The sequence below is a fragment of the Stenella coeruleoalba genome (genome assembly GCF_951394435.1).
Source record: "Stenella coeruleoalba genome assembly, contig: scaffold_95, whole genome shotgun sequence".
NCBI classification, from domain to species: domain Eukaryota; kingdom Metazoa; phylum Chordata; class Mammalia; order Artiodactyla; family Delphinidae; genus Stenella; species Stenella coeruleoalba.
The window spans coordinates 1,141,831-1,166,345 of record NW_027646206.1 but is presented as its reverse complement, the minus strand read 5'-3'; the positions used below and the strand labels follow the sequence as shown (position 1 = coordinate 1,166,345).

General features: G+C 41.0%; 1 long non-coding RNA gene across 1 annotated transcript; it reads right to left on the bottom strand.

Moving 5' to 3' along the window:
• LOC307181258 lies at nucleotides 1-23,891 on the bottom strand. Its single transcript, XR_013826242.1, has 3 exons — nucleotides 23,810-23,891; nucleotides 22,226-22,311; nucleotides 1-532 (listed from the first exon to the last, which is right to left on the bottom strand). It is a non-coding gene; the product is annotated as an uncharacterized lncRNA (long non-coding RNA).
• Between the last annotated feature and the right edge of the window lie 624 nt (nucleotides 23,892-24,515).

Here is a 24,515-nt window from a genome sequence, read left to right as displayed (position 1 = left end):
GAATTGGAAAGACACAGGCAGGCAAATCTGCACTGCAGCAGTATTACAATAGCCAAGACATGGAAGCAACCAAAAGTCCATCAACAGATGAGTGGACAAAGAGGAACTGTTACATGTAGAGATGGAATATTAGCTCGGGAAAAAAGTGAAACAATGCCATTTGCAGCACCATAGATGAGTCTAGAGGTAACCATGCAACTTGTAGTAAGTGAGAAAGCGAAAGACACCTAACGTATATCACTTATAGGTGTTACCTGAAAATTGATAACAATGAAGATATTTCCACAGAGAAAGGCAATCACAGATTCATTGAACAAACTTATGGTTCCCCAAATCGAAAGGTGTGAGGATTGGATACATTACGATATTGGGGTTAACATAGATATAGAAACACATGTGAAATATATAATCACCAAAGACCTACGGAATACCAAGAGAAGACTACTCAACATTGTGTCATAACCTACCTGGGAAAAGGTTCTGAAGAAGAATAGATATATGTATGTGTGTGAAAGAACCACATCTTGCACACCTAGAACAAAAAAAAAAAAACATTGTAATCAAATTTGCTGCGATAAAAAATAAAAATTAAATTAAAAATATGAACAAGAAATAATGAGACATAAACTGAAAGGAATTTTTCCTGGCACATCCCATTCTAATTTTCAACCTAGAACAGGACTTCCATTAAGGCTCTGTTGCCCTGGTAACCAGATTTGGTAAAGGAGAAATGCTGCCGCCTTGTGACTGTTTCACACAACAGCAGCTTTAAACCAAGAGGTAATGGTCACTTAATATTCAAAATATGTGCAGCACTGTAAAGGACACCGGGCCTCAAAAATGTCCTGGGGTCGTAATCGACCAGAAAATTCAAAAGACGTCAACATTTCAAGAAGACAATGTCAAGAGGCATATTTTACGCACATTTTGTCTTTTCTTTTTTTTCTCTTTAAAATAAAAGGGAATTGAAAAATGCGCAACATCAGCAATGAATAAAGCCATGCAAATCCAATTACAGAAATGTTCACCTCACAGCCGTCAGAATGTTCTTCAGCAAAAAGTCTACAAAGAATAAATGCTGAAGGGGTTTCAGAGAACTGTGTACCCTCCAGCTGCTGGGGGGGATGTAAACTGGTAACAGCCAGTAGTGAGAACATAATGGAGGTGCGTTTAAGGGTAAAAATTGAGCTACCATGTGATCTGGTAGGTCCTTTGATGTGCCTATCACCTGAGCAGAGCAGAATGGAAAAGACACAGACTGGCAATCCTGCACTGCAGGAATATTTAACATAGCCAAGACTTGGAAGAAACCAAAATGTCCATCAACAGAAAAATGCACAAAGAGGAAGTGGTCCATGTAAACAATGGAATATAAGCCATGGAAAACAATGAAACAGTGCCGTTTGCACCACCATATAAGGACCTAGAGATAATCACTCAAATTAAAGAAAGAAAGTGAAAGACAGATATCCTATGACATCACTTCTAGGTGTTACCTAAAAGTTGATACTCATGAACTTATTTCCAAGAGAAGGAAAAGCATGGATTAAGAAAAAAAAATTATGTTTAACCAATGGAAAAGTGTAAGGAATGTGTGAATTAGGATATGAGGGTTAACAGACATGTACTAATACATATGAAATATATAATCACAAAATACCTATGGAATACCAAGAGAGGTCTAGGCAACACTCTGTAATAACCTACATGGTAAAGAATGCAAAGATAAATGACAGATACATTGATATAATGAACGAGATTCTGTACACCTAGGAGAAACAAAATATTTTTATCAAGTTTGCTCTGATAATTAATAAAAATTAAATTTATAAAACAAACAAGAAGTAAGGAGATATAAGCTCTTGGGGATGTGCTCTGGCACATTCCACTCTAATTTGCAGCCTACTAACACGATTTCCAGGAAGGCTCTGCTGCCCAAAAACCCAGAGTTGGAAATGTAGAAATTCTGCTGCCTTGTGGCCATTTTCCGCAAGAGCGGCGTTAAGCCCACAGCTAATGTTCTCTTAACATTCACAAGGACTCAGGGCTGCAAAGGACACCTGCCCTAAACAACTGTGCTGAGGTAGGGAATGGACAATAAAATTCAAAACTGGCAAATTTTTCAAGACGATAGTATGAAGAGGTAAGTTTGACTCACTCTCTTGTTTAAAAAAAGGAAAATGGGTGAAAGCTCAACCTCAGGAATTATTAGACTCATGCAAATCTAATGTACAAAAAGGTTTCAACTCACACCAGTCGACTGACCATCAGCAAAAGGTCTACAAACAATAAATTCTGAAGGGGTTTTAGAGAACTGTGTACCCTCTAGCTGCTGGTGAGATGTAACGTGGTAAGAGCCAATAATGAGAACAGAAAGGAGCTACGATTAAAAGTAAAAGTTGAGGTACCATTCGATGCAGCAGTCACACCACTGGGCCTCTCACCTGAGAAGACCAGAATCGAGAAGACGCGGGCTGCAAAAGCTGCACTGCAGCCTTATTCACAATAGCCAAGACAGTGAAGCCACCAAAATGTCCATCAACAGATGTATGGATGAAGAAGAAGTGGTCCACGTTCACAATAGAATATTAGCCATGGAAAACAATGAAACACTGCTATTTGAGGTGCCATAGATGAGCTTGGAGATAATCACAGAATATGAGGTAAGTCAGAAAGCAAAAGACCTATATCCTATGATATCACTTATAGGCGTTATCTAATAACTAACACAAATGAACATATTTCCACAGAGAAAGACACTCACAGACTTAGAAATTAAGTATGCTTATCTAAAAGGAAAGGTGGGCAGAATGGATAAATTAAGATTAACGTTACCATACGTATACAAATACATATAATAAACATATATCAAAAAGACGGACCATATAGCAAGGGAGGTCTATGGAACACTGTAATATTTTACATGGGAAGAGGATCTGAACATGAATAGACATATATATTGTACAAATGAACCAGATTGTGTACATCTGGACAAACAATATCTAATCATTACCCCGATTAAATAAATTTTAAAAACCAAGATGTAATGAGACATAAACTTATGGGCGTTCCTCCTGGCACATTCCATTCTAACTTAAAACCTAGGACCACGACTTCCAGAAAGGCTCTGCTGCCCTAGTACCCAGATTTGGGAAAGGACAAATGCTGCCTCCTTGTGGCCGTTTCCCACAACAGCAGCTTTAAACCCAGTGCTAATGGTCACTAAATATTCACCAAACTTGCAGTTCTGTAATGACATCTGCCCTCCAAAAAAATCCTGGGGTCGAATATCCACCAAAAATTCAAAAGAGGGCAACCTTCCAAGAAGACAGCTTCAAGAGATAGATTGTACTCACACTTGATTTTTAACAGAAAGGAAAAAGGCGTGGAAAATGATGAATTTTAGGAATTTTTAAAGTCATGCAAACCCAAATTACAAAAACCTATCAGGTCACAACAGTCAGATTGGCCATTAGCAAAAATGCTGCAAACTATAAATGCTGAAGGGATTGTGGAGAAGTTCGTACCCTCGGCTCTAAGGGAGACATGGTAAGAGCCACTAATGAAAACACAATGGAGGTGCTTTGAAAAGGTAAACATTGAGCTACTAGTCAATCAGTCATACCCACTGCTGGGACTATCACCTGAGAAAATGAGAATCAAAAAGTCACAAGCTGGCAATCTTGCACTCCAGCAATATTTAATATAGCCAACACTTGGAAGCAACGAAAATGTCCCTCAACAGAGCAATGCACCAAGAAGTGGTCCATATACAAAATGGAATATTATTCCGATAAAAATATAAATTAAATTAAAAAAACAAACAAAAGTAAGGAGACATCAGCCTTTGGGGGTTTATCCGGGCACATTCCACTCTAATTTATAACCGAGGAAGACCACCGGCCGGAAGCTCTGTTTCCCTAGTACCAGCATGGGGAACAAAGAAAGGCTGCCGCAATCTGGCCGTTACCTGCAAAAGCAGCTTTAAAGCCTGTGCTAATGGTCACTTCATGTGAACAAGTACTGCAGGGCTGTAAATGAAACCTGCCCTCAAAATGTTTTGAGGGAGGTAATGGCCAATAAATTTCAAAATGTAACACATACTTTAGAAAACACTTTGAAGAGCTAAGCTGTAATCACAGTTTGAAAAATAAAAAGGACATGACTTAAAGCTCAATTTCAAAGGATTATGAGTCATATGCAAATTCAACCACAAAGAGGTATCAGCTCACACCAGTCAGAATATCCATCAGCAAGAAAACTACAAACAATAAATGCTGAAGCCATAAAAAGAAACGAAATTGAGCTATTTGTAATGAGGTGGATAGACCTAGAGTCTGTCATACACAGTGAAGTAAGTCAGAAAGAGAGAGACAAATACCGTATGCTAACACATATACCTGGAATTTAAGGGAAAAAAATGTCATGAAGAACCTAGGGGTAAAACAGGAATAAAGACAGAGATCTACTAGAGAATGGACTTGAGGATATGGGGAGGGGGAAGGGTAAGCTGTGACAAAGGGAGAGAGAGGCATGGACATATATACACTACCAAACGTAAGGTAGATAGCTAGTGGGAAGCAGCAGCATGGCACAGGGAGATCAGCTCGGTGCTTTGTGACCGCCTGGAGGGGAGGGAGGGTGGGAGGGAGGGAGACGCAAGAGGGAAGTGATATGGGAACATATGTATATGTATAACTGATTCATTTTGTTGTAAAGCACAAGCTAGCACACCATTGTAAAGCAATTATACTTCAATAAAGATATTAAAAATAAATAAATAAATAAATGCTGAAGGTGTTGTGGAGAAATGCATACCCTCAACTTTAAGTGGGATGTAACCTGGAAAGAGCCAATAATGAGCACAGAATCGTGGTGCATTTAAACGGTAAACCCCGAGATACCATATGATACAGGATGCCCACTCCTGGGCCTATAACATAAGAAGACAGAATTGTAAAGACACAGGCAGGCAAATGTGCAGTGCAGCAGTATTACAATAGCCAAGACATGGAGGCAACCAAAAAGTCCATCAACAGGTGAGTGGACAAAGAAGAACTGGTACATGTACAGATGGAATATTATCTAGGGAAAAAAATGAAACAATGCCATTTGCAGCACCGTAGATGATTCTAGAGGTAATCAGGCAAATTGTACTAAGTCAGACAGCAAAAGACACATATCCTATAATATCACTTATAGGTGTTAGCTAAAAATTGATACCAATGAAGATATTTCCACAGAGAAAGGCAATCACAGATTCATTAAACAAAGTTATGGTTCACCAAATGGAAAGGTGTGAGGACTGGATACATTAGGATATTGGGGTTAACATAGATATAGAAACACATGTGAAATATATAATCACCAAAGACCTATGGAATACCAAGAGAAGACTACTCAACATTGTGTCACAAGCTACATGAGAAAACGATCTGAAGAAGTATAGATACATGTATATGTGTAAAAGAACAACATCTTACACACCTAGAACAAACAAAACATTTTAATCAAATTTGCTCTGATAAAAAATAAACATTAAAAAAAGAACAAGAAAAAAAAGAGAGAAAAAAAGGGGAAAAAAAGAACGAGAAGTAATGAGACATACACTTAAGGGGCTTTTTGCTGGCACATTGCATTCTAATTTACAACCAGAACACGACTTCCATTAAAGCTCTGTCATCACTAATAAAGCAGCTTTATAAGCAATGTTGAAGGTAGCTTAAAAGAATTCTCACTAATTATTGACAGTAACAAGAAAACAAACAAAAGTAAAAATCTCACGGCAAAAAGTATACATAGAGTAAGGGTAGTAGATCAAACACTTATTAAACTTCTGTAAAGAATAAAAGACAACAGTAGTATTTTTTTTAAAGAGAGGGGCCAAATAAATCAGAACTGAAAGAGATGATGTTACAAGAGCCACCACAGAAATACAAAGTATCCTAAGATACACACAGGGTAACTCAGGGCTCAGACTGGACAGAGCCCACTCTCCATTCCCCTGTACATGACTTACAGGAGCCTCAGGAACTGAGGAGGGGGTCCTTGAGGAGAGGCACAAGATAGAAGATGTTAGGCATTAACATGACTGCATTCATTTTAAACGTGCCTGAACTACATTCACATGAGATGATTTTGTCCTGTTTGTACATCAGCACCTCTAGTCGGAACTGCAGATCTTTGGTTTCACCACCTCTATGACAGCATTAGCTTCACCTGCTGTGGACTGTCTCCTATAGGATTTCTAGAACCACAAAACATCGAAGCTTCACAGGACCCAGAGTCTGTGCGACTCCACTCAGAGTCTCAACTGCATTCAGAGACTCAGAGTCTCAACAGAGACTCCACTCTTGGAGGACACACACAAAGTAGTGTGCACATCAGGACCCAAGGGAAGGAGCAGTCACCCCGTAGGTGAATGATCATACCTAGCTGCTAGTTTTAGAGGGTCTCCTGCAGAGGTGGGGTGTGGCTGCAGCTCACCATGGGGACAACGACACTGACAGCAGAAGTTCTGGGAAATACTCCTTGGCGTGAACTCTCCCAGAGTCCACCATTAGCCCCACCAAGAGCAAGGTAGGCTCCAGTGCTGGGTCGCCTCAGTCCAAACAACCAACAGGGAGGGAACCCAGCCCCATGCATTAGCAGACAAGTGGATTAAACTTTTTATTAAACTTTTATTTAATCCACAGACAAGCAGATTAAAGCTCTGCCCACCAGAACAACACCCAGCTCTACCCACCACCAGTCCCTCGCATAAGGAAGCTTGCACAAGCCTCTCAGATAGACTCAATCACTGGAGAGCAGACAGCAGAAGCAAGAAGAACTACAATTCTGCAGCCTGTGGAAGGAAAACCACATTCACAGAAAGATAGAGAAAATGAAAAGGCAGAGGACTTTATACCAGATCAAGGAACAAGATAAATCCTCAGAAAAACAACGAAATGAAGTGGGGATAGGTAACCTTCCAGTAAAAGAATTCAGAATAATGATAGTGAAGATGATCCAAAACCTTAGAAAAATAATGGAGGCAAAGATCGAGAAGATGCAAGAAATGCTTAACAAAGACCTAGAAGAATTAAGGAACAAACACCTAGAAGAATTAAAGAACAAACAAACAGAGATGAACAATACAATAACTGAAATGAAAAATACACTAGAAGGAATCAGTAGCAGAATAACTGTGACAGAAGAACGGATAAGTGACCTGGAAGACAGAAAGGTGGAAATCACTGCCATGGAACAAAATAAAGAAAAAGAATGAAAATAAATGAAGACAACCTAAGAGACTTCTGGGACAACATTAAATGCAACAACATTCGCATTATAGGGGTCCCAGATGGAGAACAGAGAGAGAAAGGACTCGAGAAAATATCTGAAGAGATTATAGTTGAAAACTTCCCTAGCATGGGAAAAGAAATAGCCACCGAAGTCCACGAAGCGCAGAGAGTCCCAGGCAGGATAAACCAAAGGAGAAAAATGCCGAGACACACAGTAATCAAATTGAAAAAATTAAAGACAAAGAAAAATTATTGAAAGCAACAAGGGAAAAATGACAACATACAACGGAATTCCCATAAGGTTAACAGCTGATTTCTCAGCAGAAAATCTACAAGCCAGAAGGGAGTGGCATGATAAATTTAACGTGATGAAAGGGAAGAACCTACCACCAAGAGTACTCCACCCAGCAAGTATCTCATTCAGATTTGATGGAGAAATCAAAAGCTTTACAGACAAGCAAAAGCTAAGAGAATTCAGCACCACGAAACCAGCTCTACAACAAATGCTAAAGGAACTTCTCTAAGTGGGAAACACAAGAGAAGAAAAGGACCCACTAAGACAAACCCATAACAATTAAGAAAATAATAATAGGAACATACATATTGATAATTACCTTAAACGTGAATGGATTAAATGCTCCAACCAAATGACACAGGCTCACTGAATGGATACAAAAACAAGATCCATATATATGCTGTCTACTAGAGACCCATTTCAGACCTAGGGACACATACAGACTGAAAGTGAGAGGATGGAAAAATATATTCCATGCAAATGAAAATCAAAAGAAAGCTGGAGTAGCAATACTCATATCAGATAAAATAGATTTTAAAATAAAGAATGTTACAAGAGACAAGGAAGGACACTACATAATGATCAAGGGATCAATCCAAGATATAACAATTATAAATATATATGTACCCAACACAGGAACACCTCAATACATAAGGCAACTGCTAACAGCTATAAAAGAGGAAATCAACAGTAACACAATAATAGCAAGGGACTTTAACACCTCACTTACACCAATGGAGATCATCCAGACAGAAAATTAATAAGGAAACACAAGCTTTAAATGACACAATAGACCAGATAGATTTAATGGATATTTATAGGACATTCCATCCAAAAACAGCAGACTACAAGTTCTTCTCAATGGCACACGGAACATTCTCCGGGATAGATCACATCTTGGGTCACAAATAAAGCCTCAGTAAATTTAAGAAAACTGAAATCATATCAAGCAGCTGTTCCGACCACAATGCTATGAGATTAGAAATCAATTACAGGGAAAGTAACGTAAAAAACAAACACATGGAGGCTAAACAATACATTTCTAAATAACCAAGAGATCACTGAGGAAATCAAAGAGGAAATCAAAAAATACCTAGAGACAAATGACAACAAAAACACGATGATCCAAAACCTATGGGATGCAGCAAAAACAGTTCTAAGAGGGAAGTTTATAGCAATAAAAGCCTACCTCAAGAAACCAGAAAAATCTCAAATAAACAATCTAACCCTACACCTAAAGGAACTAGAGAATGAAGAACAAAACCCAAAGTTAATAGAAGGAAAGAAATCATAAAGATCAGAGCAGAAATAAATGAAATAAAAACAATAGCAAAGATCAATAAAACTAAAAGCTGGTTCTTTGAGAAGATAAACAAAAATGATAAACCTTTAGCCAGACTCAAGTAAAAGAGGGAGAGGACTCAAATCAATAAAATTAGAAATGAAACAGGAGAAGTTGTAACAGACACCACAGAAATACAAAGCATCCTAAGAGACCTCTACAAGCAACTCTATGCCAATAAAATGGACAACCTGGAAGAAATGGACAAATTCTTAGAAAGGTATAACCTTCCAAGACTGAACCGGGAAGAAATAGAAAATATGAACAGACCAATCACAAGTAATGAAATTGAAAGTGTGATTAAAAATCTTCCAACAAACAAAAGTCCAGAACGAGATGGCATCAGAAGTGAATTCTATCAAACGTTTAGACAAGAGCTAACACCCAATCTTCTCAAACTCTTCAGAACTTTTCAGGGGAAGGAACACTCCCAAACTCATTATATGAGGCCACAATCACCCTGATACCAAAACCAGACAAAGATACTACAGAAAAAGAAAATTAAAGACCAATATCACTGATTAATATAGATGTAAAAATCCTCAACAAAATACTAGGAAACAGAATTAAACAACACATTAAAAGGATCATGCACCATGATCAGGTGGGGTTTATCCCAGGGATGCAAGAATTCTTCAATATACACAAATCAATCAATGTGATACACCATATTAACAAATTGTAGAATAAAAATATGATCATCCCAATAGATGCAGGAAAAGCTTTTGACAAAATTCAACACCAATTTATGATTAAAAGTCTCCAAAAAGTGGGCATAGAGGGAATCTACCTCAACATAATAAAGGCAGTATATGACAAACCCACAGCAAACATCATTCTCAATAGTGAAAAACTAAAAGCATTTCCTCTAAGATCAGGAACAAGACAAGGATGTCCACTCTCACCACTATTACTCAACATAGTTTTTGGAAGTCCTAGACACAGTAATCAGAGAAGAAAAAGAAATAAAAGGAATACAAATTGGAAAAGAAGAAGTAAAATTGTCACTGTTTGCAAATGACACGATACTACACATAGTGAATCCTAAAGATGCCACCAGAAAACTACCAGAGCTAATCAATGAATTTGGTAAAGTTGCAGGATACAAAATTAATGCACAGAAATCTCTTGCATTCCTATACACTAACAATGAAAGATCAGAAAGAGAAATTAAGGAAACAATCTCATTCACCATTGCAACAAAAAGAATAAAATACGGAGGAATGACCCTACATAAGGAGGTAAAAGACCTGTACTCAGAAAACTATAAGACACTGCTGAAAGAAATCAAAGATGATATAAACATATGGAGGTATAAACCATGTTCTTGGATTAGAAGAATCAATATTGTGAAAATGACTATAGTACCCAAAGCAAGCTACAGATTCAATGCAATCCCTATCAAATACCACTGGCATTTTCTACAGAACTAGAACAAAAAAATCTTAAAATTTGTATGGAGACACAAAAGACCCCGAATAGCCAAAGCAGTCTTGAGGGAAATTAAAAGAGCTGGAGGAATCAGACTTCCTAACTTCAGACTATACTACAAAGCTACATTAATCAAGACTATATGGTACTGGCACAAAAACAGAAATATAGATCAATTGAACAAGATAGAAAGCCCAGAGATAAACCTACGTACCTATGGCTAACTCATCTATGACAAAGGAGGCAAAGATATACAATGAAGAAAAGACAGTCTCTTCAGTAAGTGGTGCTGGGAAAACTGGACAACTACACGTGAAAGAATGAAATTAGAACACTCCATAACACCATACACAAAAATAAACTCAAAATGAATTAGAGATCTAAATGTTAGACCAGACACTATAAAATTATTAGAGGAAAACATAGGCAGAACACTCTATGACATAAATCACAGCAAGATCCTTTTTGACCCACCTCCTAGAGAAGTGGAAATAAAAACAAAAATAAACAAATGGGACCTAATGAAACTTCAAAGCTTTTGCACAGCAAAGGAAAACATAAACAAGACGAAAATACAACCCTCAGAATGGGAGAAAATGTTTTCAAATGAAGCAAATGACAAAAGATTAATCTCCAAAATTTACAAGCAGCTCGTGTAGCTCAATATCACAAAAACAAACAACACAATCCAAAAATGGGCAGAAGACCTAAATAGACATTTCTCCAAAGGAGATATACAGATTGCCAATAAACACGTGAAAGGATGCTGAACATCACTAATCATTAGAGAAATGCAAATCAAAACTACAGTGAGGTATCAACTCCCAGCAGTCAGAATGGCAATCATCAAAAAATCTACAAACAATAAATGCTGGAGAGGCATTTACTGGAGAAAAGGGAACGTTCTTGCACTGTTGCTGGGAATGTAAATTGCTATACCCACTAGGGATAACAGTATAGAGGTTCCTGAAAAAACTAAAAATAGAAGTACCATACGACCCAGCAATCCAACTACTGGGCATTTGCCCTGAGAAAACCATAATTCAAAAAGAGTTATATACAACAATGTTCATTGCAGTTCTACTTACAATAGCCAGGACATGGAAGCAACCTAAGTGTCCATCGACAGAAAATGGATAAAGAATATCTGGCACATATATAAATGGAATATTACTCAGCCATAAAAAGAAACAAAACTGAGTTATTTGTAGTGAGGGGGATGGACTTAGAGTCTGTCCTACACAGTGAAGTAAGTCAGAAAGAGAAAAATAAATACCGTGTACTAACAGAGATATATGGAATCTAAAGAAAAAAGTTTATGAAGAACCTAGGGGCAGGACAGGATTAAGGACACAGACATAGAGAAAGGACTTGAGGACACGGGGAGGGGGAAGGGTAAGCTGGGACGAAGTGAGAGAGTGCCATGGACATATATACATTACCAAATGTAACATCGATAGCTACTGGGAAGCAGCCACATAGCACAGGGAGATCAGCTCGGTGCTTTGCGACCACCTAAAGGGGTGGGATGTGGAGGGTGGGAGGGAGATGTAAGAGGGAGGGGATATGGTGATATATGTATATGTATAATTGACTCACTTTGTTATACAGCAGAAACTAACACTCCATTGTAAAGCAATTATACTCCAATAAAGGTGTAAAAGGAAAATAAAAAAGAAAGAAGCCCAGAGATAAACCTACACACCTATGGTCAACTAATCTATGACAAAGTAGGCAAGACTATACAATGGAGAAAAGACAGTGTCTTCAATCAGTGGTGCTGGGAAAAATGGACAGCTACATGTAAAAGAATGAAATTAGAACACCCCCTAACACCATACACAAAAATAAATTCAAAATGGATTAGAGACCTTAATGTAAGACCGGACAGTATAAAACTCTTAGAGGAAAACATAGGAAGAATACTCTAACATAAATCACAGCAAGATCTTTTTTGATCCACCTCCTAGAGTAATGACATAAAAAAGAAAACTAAACAAATGGGACCTAATGAAACGTAAAAGCTTTTGCAAAGCAATGGAAACTACAAACACAAAAAGACAACCCTCAGAATGGGAGAATATATTTGCAACTGAATCAATGGACAAAGGATTAATCTCCAATATATATAAACAGCTGATGCAGCTCAATATTAAAAAAACAAACAACCCAATACAAAAATGGGCAGAAGATCTAAATAGACATTTCTTCCAAAAAGATGTAGAGATGGCCAAGGAGCACATGAAAAGCTGCTCTACATCACTAATTATTAGAGAAATGCAAATCAAAACTACAATGAGGTATCACCTCACACCTGTTAGAATGGGCATCATCAGAAAATCTACAAACAACAAATGCTGGAGAGGGTGTGGAGAAAAGGAACCCTCTTCCACGATTGGTGGGAATGTAAATTGATAGTCACTATGGAGAACAGTATGGAGGTTCCTTAAAAAACTAAAAATAGAATTACCATATGATCCAGCAACCCACTACTGGGCATATACCCAGAGAAAACCATAAATCAAAAAGACACATTCACCACAATGTTCATTGCAGCACTATTTACAATAGCCAGGTAATGGAAGCAACCTAAATGCCCAGACAGACGAATGGATAAAGATGTGGTACATATATAAAATGGACTATTAGCCATAAAAAGGAATGAAATTGTGTCATTTGTAGAGACGTCGATGGATCTAGAGACTGTCATACAGAGTGGAGTAAGTCAGAGAGAGAAAAACAAATATTGTATATTAACGCATATATGTGGAACCTAGAAAAATGGTACAGATGAACCAGTTTGAAGGGCAGAAATAGAGACACAGATGTAGAGAACAAATGTATGGACACAAAGAGGGGAAAACCATGGGGGGGGTGGCGGTGGGAGGAGTTGGGAGATTGGGATTGACATGTATACATTTATATGTATAAAATAGATAACCAATAAGAACCTGCTGTATAAAAATAAATAAAATAAAATGAAAAATAAAATTTTTTAAAAAACGGAAAAAAGTTATTCCCTTCACATACATGTATTTATATGAATGAATTATTTCCATGCTTACATCCATAAGTACAAAAAAGAGGAATAAAACCTACCTTGAAACAAAAAAGAAAAAACAAAACAGAACCCACCAGTTATACAGATGAAAACCCTATCAGGGCACTTGCTTCAGTGGTAGACAATTCTGAAGTTGGTCAGAGGTGGGGAATCATCTCGCATGCAGCCAGCAGCCCCCCCGCAAGGAGTGTCCTCATTACAAGCCTGGGGGACTGTGCCGAGGCATCTGTGAGTAAACGTGAGATGAGCCCCAGGCCAGCTGCTGCTGAACTGTTCCCAACCTTCCCAGGTAAAACACCTGAATATGTACAAGGACTTGAAAGCCTAGAGGAAGGGTCATGGAGCCACACGAGTGACAGCATGCCAGCCGACTTGGTGCCTGCAGGCCAGCCAGGATGGTACTGGCCCTGGGTGCTCTTCTGGAAGATTTCCATTTCCCTGCCTGAGATACCCGTCCTGTCCCTGCCCCCACTGCTTTTTTCCTTCCTCACCTCTGCCCAGGGAGAAATTCCAGCAGCAGGTATGGGTGACACATCCTCTTCCTTAGCAGGTGGCAGCCTGGCAACTGCTGCAGAAAGTCCAACAGAGCCCCACTCACACTGGGCCACCCACAAAGCTGTGGCCTCTCACTCCCTCCCACCAGCCCAGCCCCGAGACTGCTGACAGGGCAGAGAAAATGGCGTCAGGCACGGCTGCAGGGGCTCTTGCTGCCTGGAGTGGTATTTATATTGATCTCAACCCAGGCACACCTGGGGAGGGCTGGCCGGCACGGTAAGGCTGCCCAGCTCAGCCAATCATCACCCCTCAGGGGCTCACAGTTGCAGAAAATGGAACTTGCTGAACCGGCCAGGTCCAAGGAACAGGTGTGGGCTCCTGAGAGTCAAGATAGACAAGGGGCTGCAGCTTTGGCTTGTTTTCTAATCATTTTATCTGGCCCATGAGTGGGAGACAACTTCAAGAAAACACTCTCCTAATGAGAGGAACCCAGGAGTCAGGGAGAGGAGGGGTGGGTGGTGGTTGGAGACAGAGGCCTGGTGCCCCGGGTGCAGTGGAAGTCTCTGGAAGACCAGGTGGAGGGAGGCCGTACAGAGTGATGACCAGGGTCACAGACCTGTCGCAGCTGCTGTTTGTTAGTTCAAGTCCTGCTCTGAGGTGCTCTGTGTCAGCTCTGAGTGACAGGTGAGCTGGGGGTGCTCTGCAATGAGGGCTATGTGCATGGTTCCTGTGTGCCCAGCCCTGCCACGGTACCTGCAAGGGTAGCTCTGTATCCGGGGATTGGTCTGACCACGAGAGCCCCATGGGCTGCTGGGGACCTGGTAAAGAATGTCAGGACAGTCAGTGAAGCCACCGAGGATATACCTCCAGCTGCTCCTAATTCCTACACCCTGCTGGTCATTCTACCAACCACCAGGACATGGTATTCTGTATTAGTCTTCAATGATGCCTTCTTTTGTATTCCATTAGTCCCAGAGTCACAAGAAATTTTGGCTTGTGAGTGGCAGGACTCAACATACAACTAAAACAATACTTCCGGGCCGTCTTGCCCCAAGGGTGCAAAAATTCCCACACCGTCTTTGGGGAAAGCTTAGGTAAAGACCTAAAAGTTCTACCTCTGGAAAAGGAAACCCTCCTTCAATACGCAGATGACATTCTGATCGCCAGCCCTACTAAGGAGGCCTCTGAACTACCAAGCCAATAAAGGATAGAAGTCGTCCAAAAAGAAGCTCAAATATCACAGACTGCGGTGACCTGCCTGGGCTTCATTCTCACAGAAGGTCAGAGAAGCCCATCCCAGGAAAGGGAAGAAACCATTTTCAGCCTTACCCCTTTCTAAAACTAGAAGACAGCTTAGGGGTTCCTGGGGAGGCCAGGGTTTGCTGCTTCTGGATCCCTAACTACAGTCTACTAGCTGGGCCTCTATATGAAACACTGAAAGGAAAAGATGATGATCCTTTTGAATAGAATCCAGAAGTGGCCTTTCAAGAATGGAAAGAGCAGTCAATTCAGACCCTTGCCCTGGAACTCCCTAATTTAGCTAAACCCTTTGACCTTTACATTCCCGGTGAAAGGTGAATCGCCATTGGAGAATTAGTGCAAAAACTGGGACCACTTGAAATGGAACAATGCAAGAATGCCATCCAGGTAGGATAAACTATGGTCACCAAGGGGCTTGACCCACTGCCACATCTGGCCAAGATACTGGCGGTATCTAAAAACCTGGAAATCAGCAGCCCAAAAGGCCACCTCCCTCCTAAGGGAAAAGGACCCCACGTGGTGATCCTAACCACCAACCATGCCCTGAAGTTGCAGGGTTCGTTCCATTGGCACACCGACCTCGAGTGAGGAGGCCTTCCAACTCCAACATCCAGAGAGATAACCGGGGGCAACAGGGCACCATGACGACTCATGTGAACATCACTTGACCTGGAGTTTTTCTCATAAAACAACAAGAGTGTGTCCCAAAACAGTAGACTACTGCTTGCAGGACTTACTGCACCCAGAGGGGAGCTAATAATCTTGGCGGGGGAACCGTATATCACACTGTCACTATAGAAAAGCCTACAGACACCGTGATGATGGTGGCCAATAAGACCGGCTGGACTCCTGTTTACTTCAAAAGGCTGTTGACTCAGTAGCCATCATGGTCCTTGATCACCACTGACCCTGGACTGTCTGGGAGTTGAGTGGGCAGGGCTCTGACACCTGGTGCTGTTTGTACGTTAATTCAGGGGCCTAATTGAAGAAAGCACAGACTACTGGTCAGAGCATCTAGGCTGGCAGAAACGGTCAGCCTAAGGTGGCCGAACAAATGTGGGGCGGGGTGAAACCGGCCCCCACAACGTCTCTGCACATCTCTTTCCTGGACCCTTAAAGGTCATTAGAATCTATAACACTTCCAATGCTGGTGTTCAGGTGGACGAGCAAGGAGGCAGGGGGCCTGGGGAAAATCAACGTCACCTGGAGGCTGCTGGGGAGAAGTTCTGACCCTCGCCCCTGGGTATGAGGGCTCCCAACTCAGCACTCAGCAGTTACAGAAGAAGGGTCTGCACCCTCAGAACTCCAAGAATGAGCAACGGAACAAAAGGCAGAGGAGGGGTTTGTCCCCAGCAAAGCCCATTAAAAATCCCTGGGAGATAAAAATAGAATCTGTGCAATAAAGTCAAGTCTAACTTTTTTATCCTTTGTGCTTTGTCTAATTTCACGTACTCCTAGGGTCTCGCATGCAGAGGCTCCACACCCGCCACTTCAGACCAGATTTCCTAGTGCAGAATGGCTGGGTCGACACCTCAGCTCCTGGGGCCCAGTGCAGACTCCACGATATAGAGCCTGAGCTGCAGCCAACCCAGCCCTTGAAAGCTCTGTCCCCTCCCTCCCAATGACTCTGACAGGATCTCTACACAGCAGCCCAGCCCACAGCCCACGGGGTAGTGCATGCTCTCACCTCTCCATTCTCTGATCAAAATATAAAGTTTCCTTTGCTTGTGAACCAAACTCAGTCTCGATCTGTTGGCCCCAATGACACTGGGCAGGGGAACACTTGTTGGGGTCCACTCTGGAGGATCAGTAACAGAAATTGAGACTATTGTAACCTCAATGAACAGATGTGTGAGCCAAACTGTAGTTAACATAGAACAGTGTATAAGGCTCGGGTAAAATAAGATGTTTCTAACACTTCCATTTGATATTTCCATCACTTTATTATAAGCAAGTTCAGTGAAAGGGTTTGTCTTATTTGTCAGGTCAATATTAGAGAAACGAAGTGATTTCTTTCCAAGGATGTACATCTAATAATCTTGGTTAAACCTTCAATCTTGTTTTAAATGCTTTTCCATTGAAAATGATACCTCTCTTTCAGCTCCCCCATTTCTGAGAAGTATAAAATCTTATAATTTATTATTACCAAAGGGGAAAGGTGGGAGGAGGGATAAATTAACAGTTTGGGATTAACACATACACACTGCTATGTATAAAATAGATCATCAACAAGGAACTACTGTATAGCACAGGGAACTACACTCAACATTTTGCAATAACCTATAAGGGGAAATAATCTGAAAAAGAATAGATATTTTTATTGACATCATCTATCAATGACAGTTAAAGTGTAGCCTAAGGGAAGCTGGTGGTGAGTGCTTCTGACCCTGAAGACTTCAATCATCTAAAGTTTGGACTCTGCCTACTTCCCAAGGCCCTTAATGAACATATGTGTAGCCGTAGCTTAAAAAATTCCCCAGTTTGGGTTTCGGGGAGACACTGATTTTGAAAAAGCCCTGGTGTTCTCCTTACATGAATGGGACTCTTCCTACTGCTAAAACATGTCTGTCACACCCAGAGGATAGTATACCATCTGATCGGGAAGAGTTTGGAAAAGGCATCTCATCTCCTCATCTCCTGGTGCTCGGGTTCACCCCTCCAGCGTCTTTACTAACAGTCTCCCCACTTGGAGATGTCAGCACTGTCAACATCCTGTTGCGTACAGTTTGGAATTTGTCCAGAGGATGAAGCGGAAGGATGAGGAACAATGAGAGACAAGTCCTAGGTGTTCAGACAGGCACATGTCACTCTAATTTCCAATCAGGAAGACGAATTGACCAAAGGCTAGGGTTGCCCATGGAAACAGTATAGGGCTTGAGGAAATCCTGCTGCTTTGTGGCCAGTTCCCATAAACACAAGTTGAACAATGGAACTCAGGGGCAGTAAAATTCACGAAACTGCAGAGTTGAAAATATCCATCACTGAAAAATGTCTTGAGGAAAGTCAGAGAAAAGGACTTGTAAGCAAGGGAGAATGGCAGGAAAGGGATTTGAGGAGGTAGAAAGGACTCGCCATTAAGCACAAGAAAAGGAGCTGAACATTGCCAACATTGCAGTTGGCCAAAAAGGGTGTATGCGTTTTTTTCTGTATATATTCAAGAAAAGGGCATACACTTTTTTAGCCAACCAAACAGGTGGGCACTGGAAATCAATACTACAAAAGATATCACTTCGCATCAGTCACAAGAGCCATCCTCATAAAGCGTAAACAACAGAAATGCAGGACAGGGCAATGAGAAGAGGGAGCCCTGTGAGACTTATAGTGGAAATGTATATTGCCAACGGCCATTCTGGAGAAGTATATTGTGTTTACTAAAGCATCTAAAAAATGAGCTACAGAGCATAGGGCACTTGCACTCATGGGCGTATATCTTGGGAAAAACAAAAATCGAGAGGACACAGGCACCCCAATGTTTACCCCCTCTCTGTTTAAAAGATCCTCGACTAGGATATAACTTAAATGTCTCTGGAGGGAAAAAATGGATAGAGATGAGGTACTTATGTAGAGTGGAATATTACTCAGCCTGGAAATCAATGAAATATGGCCAGTTGTAACAACTCTGGAGGAGTTACGTATGATCATTCTAAGTGACAGAATTCAAAAAGAAAAAGACACATATCATAAGATATCACTTAAAGGTGGAATCCAAAATAGCTACACATGAAATAAATTACAAAACAAAAACATAGTCAAATATGTAGAAAACACGCATAAGGCTGCTAAACGGGAAAGGTGGGGAGGGGTGAGGCATCATCCAGGAGGTTGAAATTAGCAAAGATACCATTCCAAATACCAAACTGATAATCAACAAGGCCTACACGGTAGCTAAAAGAACTACACTCAGCACACTCAAGTCACCGGAAAAGAATATATACGACTGGTAAGAATCTGAAAAAGAATTTACTGATGTCTCTCTGTACGTGAATCAAGTGGATGTACAGCAGCAAGAAACAGAGCTTTGAAAATCAGCTGTAACCAATATAGTAATAAATTGAAAAAAATAAACGACAGAGAGACAGAGAAAACCTCTTACAACTTTTCCTCAGGGACGGTGATGCAACATGGATTGAACACGTCTAGACCCACAGCAGGATGAGACATAAGGCTGGAAACTGTTTGCGCTAAGAGAAATGTGAGGTTGGGTGAGGAAATGCACACCCTTTAAAGTAATACTACCTGGTGCCCATTCAATGGGTCCCAAATCTGCAGGTTCAAGGGATCTTCCTACAGCTAAAACATGCATGGAAAACCCAGAGGACTGTACACCATGTGATCGGGAGATGTGTCTAAAATGCAGCTCATTTATCCTCTCCTGGTGCTCCTGTTCACCATTCCAGCCACGTTACTTAGAATCTCCCCACTTGGAGAATCAGCACATTTCAACTTCTGTTTCACACATTTTGCAAATTGTGAGGAGGATGAACGGGAAGAGGGGGAACCAATGAGAGAATAGTTGTAGGGGTTTGGACGGGCACATATCACTCTAATTTCCCATTAAGAATAAGAATTAAAAAAAGGCTCAGCCCACCTCGCTGGAGCCAAAATAGGGCCTGAAGCAATCCTGCGGGTTTGAGGCCAGCTCACAAAAGAGCAACTTAAAAAATGGAGCTCAGGGTCACTGCAATTCACAAACCTGCAGAGTTATAAATGAAAACTAACGTCCAAAATTATGTTGAGGTAAGGCAAAGAAGAGGATCTGAATGCAAGACAGAATTGCAAGAAACAGATTTCAAGAGATAGATTGGACTCGTCTTTAAAGCACATGAAAAGCGGCAGAATTTCGACAATGATGCAGTTGGCCCAAAAGGGCGTATGCGTTTTTTCCTGATTATATCCAGGAAAAAACGCATATGCACCTTATGGGCAAGGAACCAAGCAAGCAATGCAAATGTGCACAACAAAGAAGTCTCACTTCCCATCGGTCAAAAGGGCCATCCTAAAAAATTGTAGAAACCAGAAATGCAGGACAGGCCATGGAGAACAGGGAGCCTTTATACGCTGATGGGCAGTGTGTGAACTGCCGAGAGCCACTCTGGAGGAGTGTATGGTGGTTCCTAAATCATCTAAAAAACAGAGCTACAGAGCATAGGACACTTCCAATCATGGGAGTATATCTAGGGAAGTCTAAAAATCAACAAGACACAAGCACACCACAGTTTAGGGCTACTCTGTTTACAAGAACCTCAACTTCAGTACACCTTAAATATCCCAGGAAAGAGAACAATGGATAAAGAAGATGTGGTACTTATGTACAATGGAATATCTCTTCACCATGAAATCAATGTAATAAGGCTAGTAGAAGGATAAAGAGTGGATTTAGGTCCGATAATACTACTTGAAATAAGTCAAACAGAAAAAGAAACATATCATAAGATATCACTTATAGAGGGAGGGTAAATATGGCTGCACAAGAAATGAATTACAGAACAGAACAGTGTCTCACATTTAGAAAACACACTTATGTCAGCTTAAGGGGAAAGGAGAGGTGGGGTGATGCATAAAACCAGAGTTTGAAATTAGCACAGATACCGTTCAATAAACCAAATAGGTATTAGACAAGATCTACACCTTGCTCAATGAACTGGCCTCAACACACCCTATACACCGCAGAGAAATATATCTGAGTAATAAGAATCTTAAAACCCATGAATTGATATATCTCCATAAGGGAATCAAGTGTGTGCAGAGCGGCACAAACACAGCAGTGAAGATGAGCTAAACCCCATTATAGAAATAAATTTTAAAAACAAAACGCAGAAACAATGAAAGAGAGAAAAATTCTTACAAAATTCGCTCAGGGGCTGTGATGCAACCTGGATTGACCACATATAAACCCACAGCTGGATAAGACATAAGGCTGGACACTTGGGGCTGAGAGGATTGGTGAGCTTTGGTGAGCAACTGCCAAAAGTTTAATGCAATACTTCATGCTACTCATTCCAAGGGTCCCAACACTCCAGGTTGAAGGGAATCTTCCTACAGCTAAACCATGCTTGGGAAACCCAGCGACTGGTATACCATATGATCAGGAAAGGTTTCTAAAACACACCTCATTGTTCCTCTCCTGGGGCTCCGGATCGACATTCCAACCGCTTTACTAACAACAACCTCACATGGAGAGTCAATGCCTTTAAGTCCCAGTATCGCACAGTCTGCAGATAGTGTGGAGGATGAATGGGTTAGGGGGAACCAGTGAGAAACTAATGTAGTGGTTTCAATGGGCACATGTCACTCTAATTTCACATCAGTAAGAAGAATTAACCAAAGGCACAGCAAGGTGTCCCACAAGAACAATAGGGCCTGAAGGAATCCTGCGGTTATGAGGCAAGATCACAAAAATAAGAGCTGAAAAATGGAGCTCAGGGCCACTGCAATTCAAAAACGTGCAGAGTTATAAAGGCCAACAATTTTCAAAAAGGATATTGAGGAAAGGCTATGAAGAGGCATTGAAAGAAAGGCAGAATTGCAGGAAACCGATTTCAGGAGGTAGACTGGAATTGCATTTAAAGCATAGGAAATGAGGCAGAACGTCGACAATGATGCACTTGGCCAAAAAGGGCGTATGTGTTTTTTCCTGAATATATTCAGGAAAAAACGCATATGCACTTTTTGTACAACCAAGCAAGCTTGCAAAGGAAATCTGCACTACAATGAAGTCTCACTTCCCACTGGTTAAAAGGGCCATCTGAGAAAAGTGTAAAATCCAGAAAGGCAGGACAGGCCATGGAGAACTGGGAGCCTTGTTATGCTGATGGGCGGGATGTAAATTGCCAACAGCCACTCGGGGAGAACTGTATGGTGTTTCCTGAAACATCTAAAAAACAAAGCAACAGAGCCTAGGGCACTTCCACTTATGGTCCTATAGCTTAGGGAAATTAAAATCAAAAAGACACAGCCACCCCAAAGTTTGGGACAGCTCTGTTTACAAGAACCTCATTTACGGTAAAAGTTCAATATCGCAGAAAGTGAAAAATGGATAAAGAAGTTGTGGTACTTACGTAGAATGCAATATCACTCAACAATGAAATCTATGTCATCAGGCCCGTAGCAGCATAATGAGTGGATTCAGGTATGATAATTCTAACTGAAATAAGTCACACAGAAAAAGAAACATCATAAGATATCACTAATACACGGAATGGAAACTTGGCTACACAGGAACTGGATTGCAAAACAGAACAGGGTCTCAAATTTAGAAAACCAACTTATGCTTGCTTAAGAGGAAAGGTGAGTTGGGGTGCTGCATAAAACCAGGGATTGAAATGAGCACAGATAAATTTCCTTAAGCCAAATATGGAATGGACAAGAGCTACTCCTTGCTCAACGAAATAGACTCAACACCCCATATTAAACGCCTAAGAATGTACCTGACTAGTAAGTATCTGAAAACCTATGGATTGCTATGTCTCCGAAAGAGAATCAAGCGTGTGTACAGGGGCATAAACGCAGCAGTGATAGGATTGGAGAGGTTCGGTGAGCAAATGAAGACCCTTTGAAGTCATATTGCATGGTACCCATTCCACGGGTCTCAACTCTCCAGGTTTAAGGGATTCTTCCTTCAGCAAAAACATGCATGTGGAACCCAGAGTATCATCAACCGTGTGATCGGGAGACGTGTTCAAATATGTCTCAGTTTTCGTACCCTGGTACTCGGGTGCAACATTCCAGACGCTTTACTAACACTCTCCCATCATGGAGAGTCAGTGCCTTTAACCTCCTGTTTGGCCCAGTTTGCAATTTCTGCGGAAGGTGAACAGGAATAGGGAGACCCAATGAGAGACTAGCTGGAGGTGTCTGGACGGGCAAATTTAACTCTCATTTCCCACCAGGAAGAGGAAATAAACAAAGGCTCAGTGTGCCGTGCCGGAACCAGATTAGGGCCTGAAGCCATCCTGCAGTGTTGCGGCCAGCTCAAAACAAAGCGAGTTGAAGAAAGGAGCTCAGGGGCACTGTAATTCACAAACCTTCAGAGTTATAAATGACAGCTATCGTCCAAAAATATACTGAAGTAAGGCTGCCAAGAGGACTTGAAAGCGGGGCAGAATTGCAGGAAACCGATTTCAGGAGGTAGACTGGAATTGCATTGAAAGCATAGGAAAAGAGGCAGAACGTCCACAATGATGCACTTGGCCAAAAAGGGCGTATGCGTTTTTTCCTGAATATATTCAGGAAAAAACGCATACGCCCTTTTTGGCCAACCAAGCAAGCTTGCAAAGGAAATCTGCACTACAATGAAGTCTCACTTCGCCCCAGTCAAAAGGGCCATCTGAAAAAAGTGTAAAATCCAGAAAGGCAGGACAGGCCATGGAGAACTGGGAGCCTTGTTGTGCTGATGGGCGGGATGTAAATTGCCAACAGACACTCGGGAGAAGTGTATGGTGTTTCCTGAAACATCTAAAAAACAAAGCAACAGAGCCTAGAGCACTTCCACTTATGGTCCTATAGCTTAGGGAAATTAAAATCAAAAAGACACAGCCACCCCAAAGTTTAGGACGCCTATGTTTACAAGAACCTCATTTACAGTACAAGTTCAACATCGCAGAAAGTGAAAAATGGATAAAGAAGTTGTGGTATTTACTTACGAAGCAATATCACTCAGCAATGAAGTCTATGTCATCAGGCCCTTAGCAGCACAATGAGTGGATTCAGGTATGATGATTCTAACTGAAATAAGTCACACAGAAAAAGAAACATCATAAGATATCAGTAATACATGGAATGTAAACTTGGCTACACAGGAACTGAATTACAGAACAGAACAGGGTCTCAAATTTAGAAAACCAACTTATGCTTGCTTAAGGGTAAAGGTGAGTTGGGGTGCTGCATAAAACCAGAGATTGAAATGAGCACAGATAAAGTTCCTTAAGCCAAATATGGAATAGACAAGAGCTACTCCTTGCTCAACGAAATGGACTCAACACCGCATATTAAACGCCTATGAATGTACCTGACTAGTGAGTATCTTAAAACCTATGGATTGCTATGTCTCTGAAAGAGAATCAAGCATGTGTACAGGGGCATAAACGCAGCAGTGATAGGATTGGAGAGGTTCAGTGAGCAAATGAAGACCCTTTGAAGTCATATTGCATGGTACCCATTCCACGGGTTTCAACTACCCAGGTTTAAGGTATTCTTCCTTCAGCTAAAACATGCATGTGGAACCTAGAGTATGATCAACCATGTGATCGGGAGACGTGTTCAAATATGTCTCAGTTTTCGTACCCTGGTACTCGGGTGCAACATTCCAGACGCTTTACTAACACTCTCCCGACTTGGAGAGTCAGTCCC